The sequence below is a fragment of the Jaculus jaculus genome, unplaced genomic scaffold, assembly GCF_020740685.1.
Source record: "Jaculus jaculus isolate mJacJac1 unplaced genomic scaffold, mJacJac1.mat.Y.cur u26, whole genome shotgun sequence".
NCBI lineage: Eukaryota > Metazoa > Chordata > Mammalia > Rodentia > Dipodidae > Jaculus > Jaculus jaculus.
The window spans coordinates 589994-599034 of NW_025423516.1; the positions used below are offsets into that span (position 1 = coordinate 589994).

General features: G+C 38.5%; 1 non-coding gene across 1 annotated transcript; it reads left to right on the forward strand.

Annotated features, from left to right (window-relative positions):
- The first annotated feature begins 701 nt into the window (after positions 1 to 701).
- On the forward strand, positions 702 to 892 carry LOC123457595. Its single transcript, XR_006635073.1, has one exon. It is a non-coding gene; the product is annotated as a U2 spliceosomal RNA (small nuclear RNA).
- Positions 893 to 9041: the final 8149 nt, after the last annotated feature.

Sequence of the window (9041 nt, forward strand, 5' to 3'; positions counted from 1 at the left end):
AAAAGGCTTAAAACTTCTCTCAAGGCACAGGAACACAGGTTTAAAAAAAAAAATGATTTAACAAAGAGTATAAAGGAACTAATTGCCATAGTAAAAGATATTTTAAAAACACAAAAAATTGAGATTACTTCAAGTTCTTTTTGATTTTATCAGGAGGATTTGTTCTGTGTGTGTGTGTGTGTGTGTGTGTGTGTGTGTGTTTATGTGTGCTCATTGTGCTTGCTAGTTGTGTCATGTTTGTGACTGTAACTAAAGAGATGAGATAGATGGAGGTGACATTCCTTTCTCTTCTAGAAAACTATTCAAGGAAATCAAAGCCCTAAGCATAGAAATTACAAAGGAAAAGTTAAATGTCTTTTACAGGAATAAATTTGCCAGATATTTGTTCTAGATCAAGTTCACCTTACATAGAGGATTATTAAAAACAACAAAACTTCCTCCAAAGAGGTAACTTATAATATGCCAGATATTTTAAAAAAGATTGTAATGTCCTGTTACTTAAAAGGAGGAGGCAACTGACCTGACTTCTGAGCCAGCCTGCCTCAAGATAACAACACAATTTGCCTTAGCTACTCCTAATAAAATCATTTCCAAGTGTGTTATTTGTATTATTGATAGAAAATTGTATTAAGACTGCTTTCTTTTTAGTAATAGGATTAATCAATTTGGTGTAATATTTTAATAACCTTATAAGAAAGATAATCACTTCTCGGCCTTTTAGCTAAGATCAAATGTAGTATTTGTTCTTATCAGTTTAATATCTGATACGTATTCTATCCGAGGACAATATATTAAATGGCTTTTTGTAGCTCGGAGTTGGAATAGGAGCTTGCTCCGTCCAGTCCACGCATCGACCTGGTATTGCAGTACTTCCAGGAATGGTGCACCTCCTCTGGCGAATAACAAAAGAATAAGAAAAGATAATTAATTATGGGGTGAAATGAATTAATTAAAGGAACTGGAAAAGAATTTTTCAATGTTGAGACATAGAATGCTCATTAAAAATGCTTTTTCAGTGGTACTGAGAATGTTAAAGTATGTGGATAAAGATGTGTGTATGTAGGAAAGAATTTTCAGGCTAAACCTAAACGCCATGCCTAAAGTTAGAGATTCTTCAACTGTTTACAGACTCTTAAGGATACTCAAAAAGTTTTATATTGGAGCATGATCGTAATCTAAATTCATCTTACATTAGACACAGGTGATGCCTATGTTAGGTGGGTCACAAAGTCATAAGAACAGATGTAATTGGAAGTTTAACCAAGTTAAACATGGACAAGAGTCTATCGCCTTGTGTTTTGCAAATGGGTAAATTTGCTATGTAAAAACAAACAACTTCGGAATAGAAAAAAAATGTCAGAATGCTTATCTCTCTGCTCTGTAATTTCATTTTGCTCTTGCTTTCCAACATATGCTACTTAAATTCATGGAAAGCTGGACTCTGAAAAAAAAAAATACATGGAACCGCCTTTATCTCAAACCCCATGGAACTTAAAGCCATGTGTCCCCCAGACTCTGACTAGAGACAAAAATGGCCAATTGTCTCTGACAAGGGAAAAGAAATACAGCATATCACTGTGGTTCTCTTTAATTCATCTCTTATGAACACCTAAAGTCACATCTGTTAGATAAAGTCTCTCCCTAAACAAAATGTTAAATAGATAAACTGAGTCCTGTTATAAGGCCGCACTCATTAACAGGTCACTGATGCTAATTTGTTATGATTTAAGGGTTATAAAACTGGCTTTAAGACTCTCTCAGTAAAGTAAAATAGGTTCCTCTTTTCATCAAGGTTTTAACTATTCTAAAGATAAAGACTCACATAGAAATGGTTAATTTCCAAAGGTGAAGTACTCATACCTAAAGACATTTTGACTTTACAGATAACTTCTGTCTTATTTCTGCTAATTTTATTGAATGGTCATAATTAGGTTTAATTGCTTAGGTTTAAGTGATTTAATTTCCGAAATAATAACTTTCATTTTCCTGGGATATGTTGGAATAACTTACTTAATTTAATCAAACTTAAGTCATGGGTAAACATAAAATTGTTTTATGTTAATAAAAATTTCTGTGGTACATAAAAATCAATAGCTATCAAGTTTAAGCCAAAATCATTGGTTGTCAAATAATATTTTTCTTTCCAAAACTTTATCAAGGGTTATATTAATATTTACCTAGCTGTTTTGGCTCAGAAAAGACCATATTCTACTCTATTGTATGTAAAGTAACTATCTCAATTTTGGCACCATGATAACATTTTGTTAGATTTGGTTAACTTACATTCAAAAATTCTAGCTATACAGAACAGTCATCTTGATTTTGATGCTACTAAGGCTGCTACTGATTTATTTACTACAATGAAGTCTGTGTTGCCTGGTTGGGACGCTCTAAGTTCCTGGATAGGCAGCTTTACAGCTGTGGGAGTTTGCCTTCTGCTTCACTTAGGCCTATTGCCTTTTTTCTTCAAGTGTTTAATGAAGTCTATTGTAAATGTTCACACAGAGGTCTGAGCTATACACTATAGGACATGTCCCTGGCTCTCTCAGACTTTATCCTAGTTCTCCCTGAATTTTGTCTGCTGATGGCCAGAGACTGATAAGAAAAAAGAAGGAGAATCTAAAACAGAGAAACCTGCTGGGTCAAAAAACACTGAGGATAAGGTAATATCCATTGTGATGGGCTGAGCAAACAATGGTACTTTAAAACTTTTAAAATGATAGGTTTATCTTAACAGGTGGTCGGAGGCCAGAGGCCCCCCAAGGTGGAGTGTTTCTGAATTGCTCTTAAAATGGAGATTGCTCCAGGACCTTAAAAAAATTAATAAGGCCATGATACCTATGGGAGCCCTACAATAAGGCCTCCCCACTCCAGTAACGATTCCTGCAGGATATTGTAAAATCATTATTGACCTAAAGGGTTACTTTTTCCCTTATACCCTGAGAATTGTCAGGATTTTACGTTTAGTTTACCTGTGGTAAATTTTAGAGGCCTTAAAGATAGTGGAGGCTACAATTCTGAGCCAAAGGGTCACTTTTATCTCTTATAAAAAGCCTCTTCTCCTGGTCATTTGTGCCACTGACTTTATATCCACCAGGGTGTTGTGGCAGGTGGGGCCCCTGTTCTGGGTACATTTACCCTCCAAAAGTTAAAAATGGGGGATTTATATCCCATAAAAGGCTCTCCAAGAAATATCCTTCATCATGCCTTGTTTGTACTAAACTTTTGAACCCTTGATACTCAGGGAAATTCAGCTGCTGATCACCTTTGGCACACAAATACAAAAAATACATTTGCTAAAGCCATGTGGAAAGATCCTTTAATTTTAAAATTGAATGGCCCAGACCCAGTACTCATTTGGGGCCAAGGATCAGTATGCTTGGTTGACACCAGAGACAATGCTGCGAGATGGTTGCCAGAGAGACTTGTAAAACAAGCTGATGATCCTCCAGTGACATCTCACATATCTAGGGAAGAAACACTTCCCTGAGAGAATCTCCTTTTTTTCCCTAACAGGACAAAGCTGGAAGGACCTCTACTTATCTCAATCCTCTCACTCACAATTGGACCCATTATTATAATTATAATCATGTCTTTTATATGTCAACAGATTAAAGCCATTAAGGTGCAGTGTTTACAGGTCCATTATGACTGACTGGAGCTGGAGGATCCAGGCATTACCAATGAAGACCTACCATCTACAGCTGTCACTCTCCCTTTATCTTACATTCTGTACTTATTTACTATACTGCTGTCCTCTACACCTCTGCTATCGCTGAAGTCTACCTGTCTTGTCCAAATAGTTCCCCCTCCTACAGGAGCTTCATAGGATTCAGACCTATGCATATCAACTCACAATACAGTGAGTGTGATATGGACACCAACGTGGGTGTGAGGCAAAGCGCCACAAGGGAAGGTCCTTATCTGACCACTTCTAGATTCTCTGACAGGTATACCTGGCTTGCATGCAGGTTGGTACCATAACTGTTATCACCTTGGTACCCAAAATGTACCAAGGGCCAAAGATTGTGGGAAGAAGACATCCCACAGGAGGAGTTGAGTCCCTACTTCCCCAGTTGGTTAATGCCCACCGCTGAAAGGTGGGCCTTCCCTCTTTTTGTATAAAAGAAGGGAGGAGATGTTGGGAGCTATGAACCAAACCTCGGCCATGTTAACAGAGACTGCCATATAGCAAGTTAAACTTTCTACTTCCTCACCTAATACTCAACTACCACAAACAAAGACTGCCATATAGCAAGTTAAGTTTCTACTTCCTCACCTAATATTCAACTGCCAGAAACAATTGGATCGTACACCTGGCCAAACATTCCCCCATCCTGCCGGTAGCTAATGAAGAAACAAAGGCACTGTGGTTTAACTTGTAACTCTGTGATCTTTGCCCTGACCACGTCCCCTTCCTCCTACAACTCCTTGCCCTGACCACGTCCCCTTCCCTCTACAACCCTATATAAACCTACATGTAAGAGTAAATTCTCGAGGCCATGACAAATGCCTAGCATGGTCTCCTTCTTATGTCTGTCTTTCACCCAGGTTAGCTTATCCTTGAGTCCTTGTTCAACTCCCCACTGGCCGGGGCATAATATAGCTTTAGATCAGGCATGGTGATGCCTCCAGGGTTATTTCCTTTTGTTGAGGATACACTTGGCTATCCAAGGCATTACACCTTTCCAAATGAATTTTGAGAACATATTTTTCTATTGCTGTGAAGAGCAATGTTGGGATGTTAATCGGAATTGCATTAAATCTGTTTATTGCCTTTGGTAGAATTGGCATTTTCACAATGTTACTTATGCTTATCCAAGACCTTGACAGGCCTTTTCATTTCCTCAGGTCCTCCTCAATTTGTTTTTTTTTGAGTGTTTTTATGTTTTCATTGTAAAGATCTTTCACTTCCTCAGTTAAAGTTATTCCAATATATTTCATTTTTTTGTGCTTTTGAAAAGGGGACAATATCCCTTATTTCTTTCTCTGTATCTTTGTCATATGCATATAGAAAGACTACTGATTTTTGTCCATTGATTTTGTATCATGTTGCTTTTCTAAAAGAGTTAATTATCTTTAAGAATTTTGGGATGGAGTTTCTCAGGTCTCTTATATATAGAATGTCATCTGCATATAGAGCTAACTTAACTTCTTCCATTCCAAACGTATCCCTTTTATTTCTTTCTCCTTATTGCTTGAGGTAGGACTTCCAGTACTATATTGAAGAGCACACATGAGAGTGGACAACCCTGTCTTGTTTCTGATCTTAATGGGAATTCATCCAATCCCTTTCATAAAGTATTATCTTTTTGCTTTAGGAACTTTTATGTAGAGCCTATATTATGTTAAGATATGAACCAATCATGACAATTCTTTCCAATGTTTTGATCATGAAGTGATGTTGTATTTTGCCAAAGGCCTTTTCTGCATCTATCAAAATGATCATGTGGTTTTGTGTTTAACCTTGTTTATGTGGTGCATTTTATGACCAGAAAATAGGAGGGTGGGGTGGGAGGGGAGGGTAGTGTGGAGGTGGGGTACACTGAACTGGACCCAGATGGCAATGGTACCATAAAATTGTACATCCTAAAAGACAGACTAAATGTTTGAAATTTCATCAAGTCATTAGAGGGAAGACATGAATCACAAGGCCCTCGGGAGGGTGTATGATGAAGACTAACCTTAATCTTCCCCCCACCTCCCTCTCTCTCTGTTTCCCTCTTCTCTCTCTTCTCTCTATTTCTTTTATATGACCTATATTTTTCTTCCTTCTTTTCCTTGGCGCTGGCCTGTAACTCCCACTATCTGCATTGTCTAACATCCACAATGAGCTGTTGATCAGAGAGACCTACAAGGTGTCTGAAAAGAAGACATATTTCTGTCAGAGCAATTGATGACTCACCATAGAGTAGTGCTAATACCCTACTGCTGAAGACACCAATGCTGTTGGTATGGACAACATGGAATGACTTGGCTGGAAACTGGAAGAGAGTCAGTCCCCAGACAGTTAGCTTGCCTAGTGCCAGAGATGGTACTTGAGTGATGGGGGAGGGGGGGAAGGGATATGACTATCATCTGTCCAAGCAACATGTGGTCTTAGCTACTCAGCATCAAACAACTTGACATGCTGCTCACACAATTCCAATAGTGGTACACAGCCATGGTGGGTAAACAACTGTGCATGATTTGTCTAACTGATCAACTCAATGGAACATTACCCATAGCTGGAGCTAGGAAGCAAGTCAGAATCATATTTAAAAAGTGCCTGCTATACATTACCAAGCTCCTATCAATTCTGGGCTACAGAGGGCCTACACCTATTAAATTGTCTCTAAAATAACATTGGTTACCCCATTTATCTGGTGCTGACTTCACTGTCTGTTGGAGAATTTGCTTCTCCTGAGGAGAGATTCAACCCATTGTACCTCAATAGGGCCCAAGAAAAAAAAAAGAGTAATTGGGGAAATGATCAAGAGTGCTGCTTTCTTAGTGGAACAGGATTATAGCAGAGTGATCACAACATATGTAAAACATAGAACCAATATGATAGTGAAGGCAAGAAAAGAGTTGATGACATTGTTTGTTATAGGGAAACAGGAAATATTATTCAGAACCAAACATCATGGCTACATAGAGTCTGCATTGAAAGTAGAATGTTATTCGTAGGGCCAGAGAGATGGCTTAGCAGAAAGCATTCTGGCCTGCAAAACTTGATGACCCTGGTCCAACTATCCAACTTATCCAACTTATATAGAATCACATGCACAAAGTAGTACATGTGTCTGGAGTTTGTTTGCAGCTAGTATACATTATGGTATAATCATTCTCATATTCTCTCTCTCTCTCTGCTTAGATATAAATAAAGTTTTAAAAATAAAAATAAAAAGTCATTCTTTTGCTTAAGTATATTTATGTAGTAAATTACATTTGTCAATTTCCTTATTTTGAACTATCCCTGCTGCCCTGAGAATAAACCTACTTGGTCAAAATGCATTATAATCTTGATGGGTACTTCAAAGAGGCAGAAAGATTTTTGCAGCCACAAGTTGGAACATTTTGCACAGAGATATTGCCTTTCCCCCATAAGTGCATGCTGTCCATGAAAGGGGTGACTCACAAAACCTGTGGGATTGACCTGCATCCCCAATGAGGAAGTCCTCCTCAGAAAAGGGGCAGGGAAGTGGTAAGACCCTATTGCTGAAGACTCCATACGCAGCTGACATGTAAAATGGAATGACATGGCTGGAAGCCAGGAGAGAGTCAGTCCCCAGACAGTCAGTGTGTCTAGTGCCAGAAGGTGCTACATAGGCGACTGGGGAAATGAACAAGATCTGTCCAAGCAACTCATTGTTTAACCTAATTAGCAAGAAATAACCTGATGTGATGTCCACACAAGTGCAATAGTGGTACACAGCCATGGTGAGGAACCAAGTGCTCTTGATTTGGCTAACTGATCCCCTCAGTGGTACTAGACCCATAGCTGGAGCTTGGAAACAAGTCAGAACCATACCCAAACACAAGTTCACTCTACAATATCAAGCTACCATCAATCTCGGGGTATAAGAGGGCCTACACCTATCAAACTGTCTATCAAAAAAGTAAATATTATCTCAATTTCTTGGGTACTAACTTACTCTCCTTTGGAGAATCTGCTTCTCTTTTCCAGATAGATGCAGATCCTAAGAAGAGAGCTGCCCCAACATACCTCAAAAGGGGCCCAACTGAAATTAAGGACAACTGGCAAAACAAGCAAGGGTGATGTTTTCCTGTGAACTGGATACCAGCACAAAGGGGAAGGAGACCAACGCAGAGAAAAATCAACTCCTACCAAATCAGAGAGCCAGAGCCTCAGAGACAAAACACCTCAGCACTGACACAGACCAAAAATGAACCCAACATGGCTCAGGGAAATTTTGCGGAAGAGGGGGGTGGAAAGAATGTCAGAGTCACATGTTGGGTCATGATTTGCAGAGACATTTATCATACCAATAACTGGGGGCTAACTCCACAATGCATGACCCATTTACATCAACAGGAGGGTCCAATGAGAGGGGGTAGATCACAGATGAGCCTAAACAATGGTACCAAACTGCCTGTATTTACTGAAAAGAAAACTAATAAATTAAATTTAAAAAAAAAGAAAAGAAAAGGGGCAGGGAGGAGGGAAATATGGTACCAATGTGTGATGTTTACATACAAAATATGTCCATAACTAACAATTAAAAAAAGAAAGAGAGCATGAGTGTGAGAAAGGAAGACTGAAAGAAAGACAAAGAATTGGGGAGCAATGGTCTCTAGCCACTGCAGTCAAATTCCACACACATGTTCCACCTTGTGCACATGTGTGAATTACTCATGTGTCTCCTTAGGCATCTGAATTATGAGGGATGGAGTAACTCAAGCATGGGTCTTTCAGCTTTGCAGGTAAGCATCTTAATTGATAAGCCATCTCTTCTGCAGTAGAAATCATAGGAATTACCTCATGTAAGCAATGCTATTATATAAATCTAATACACTACAAAAATATTTTATTCTTTTAAGAAAAACAAAGGATCAGGCAAATATATAAGGTAAGGTAAGTGAATGAAATACAGCTTCATTAGGCTAAGGAGATTGCTCAGCAGTTAAGGCACAGGCATGCAAAACCTAACCAACACAGATAAATGACCCATTACACAGGAATGACAGATGGACAAAGTGGTACATGTATCTTGTGTTTGCTTTCAGTAGCTAGAGGGTCAGGTGAACATGTTTTCTCTGTGTCTCTTATGAATAAATAAATAATTTTTTAAAAGCTTTGTTTATCTCACCATAATAGGATGGTGTTTATTAGTTGCCATCAGAACTATAAAGAGAACTACCTTATTTGTCAATAGGAACATGGAATACAAGTATGGCTCATCTCTCAGACACTTTTTATGCAGCGTGCCATGACAAAGAAGGCAATGCTACCACTAATCTGATACTTTGAATCGTTTTCAAGATATGGATTAATATGTGAAATGCCCGATCAATCAGTATGCCAGCATAGAGAAAAA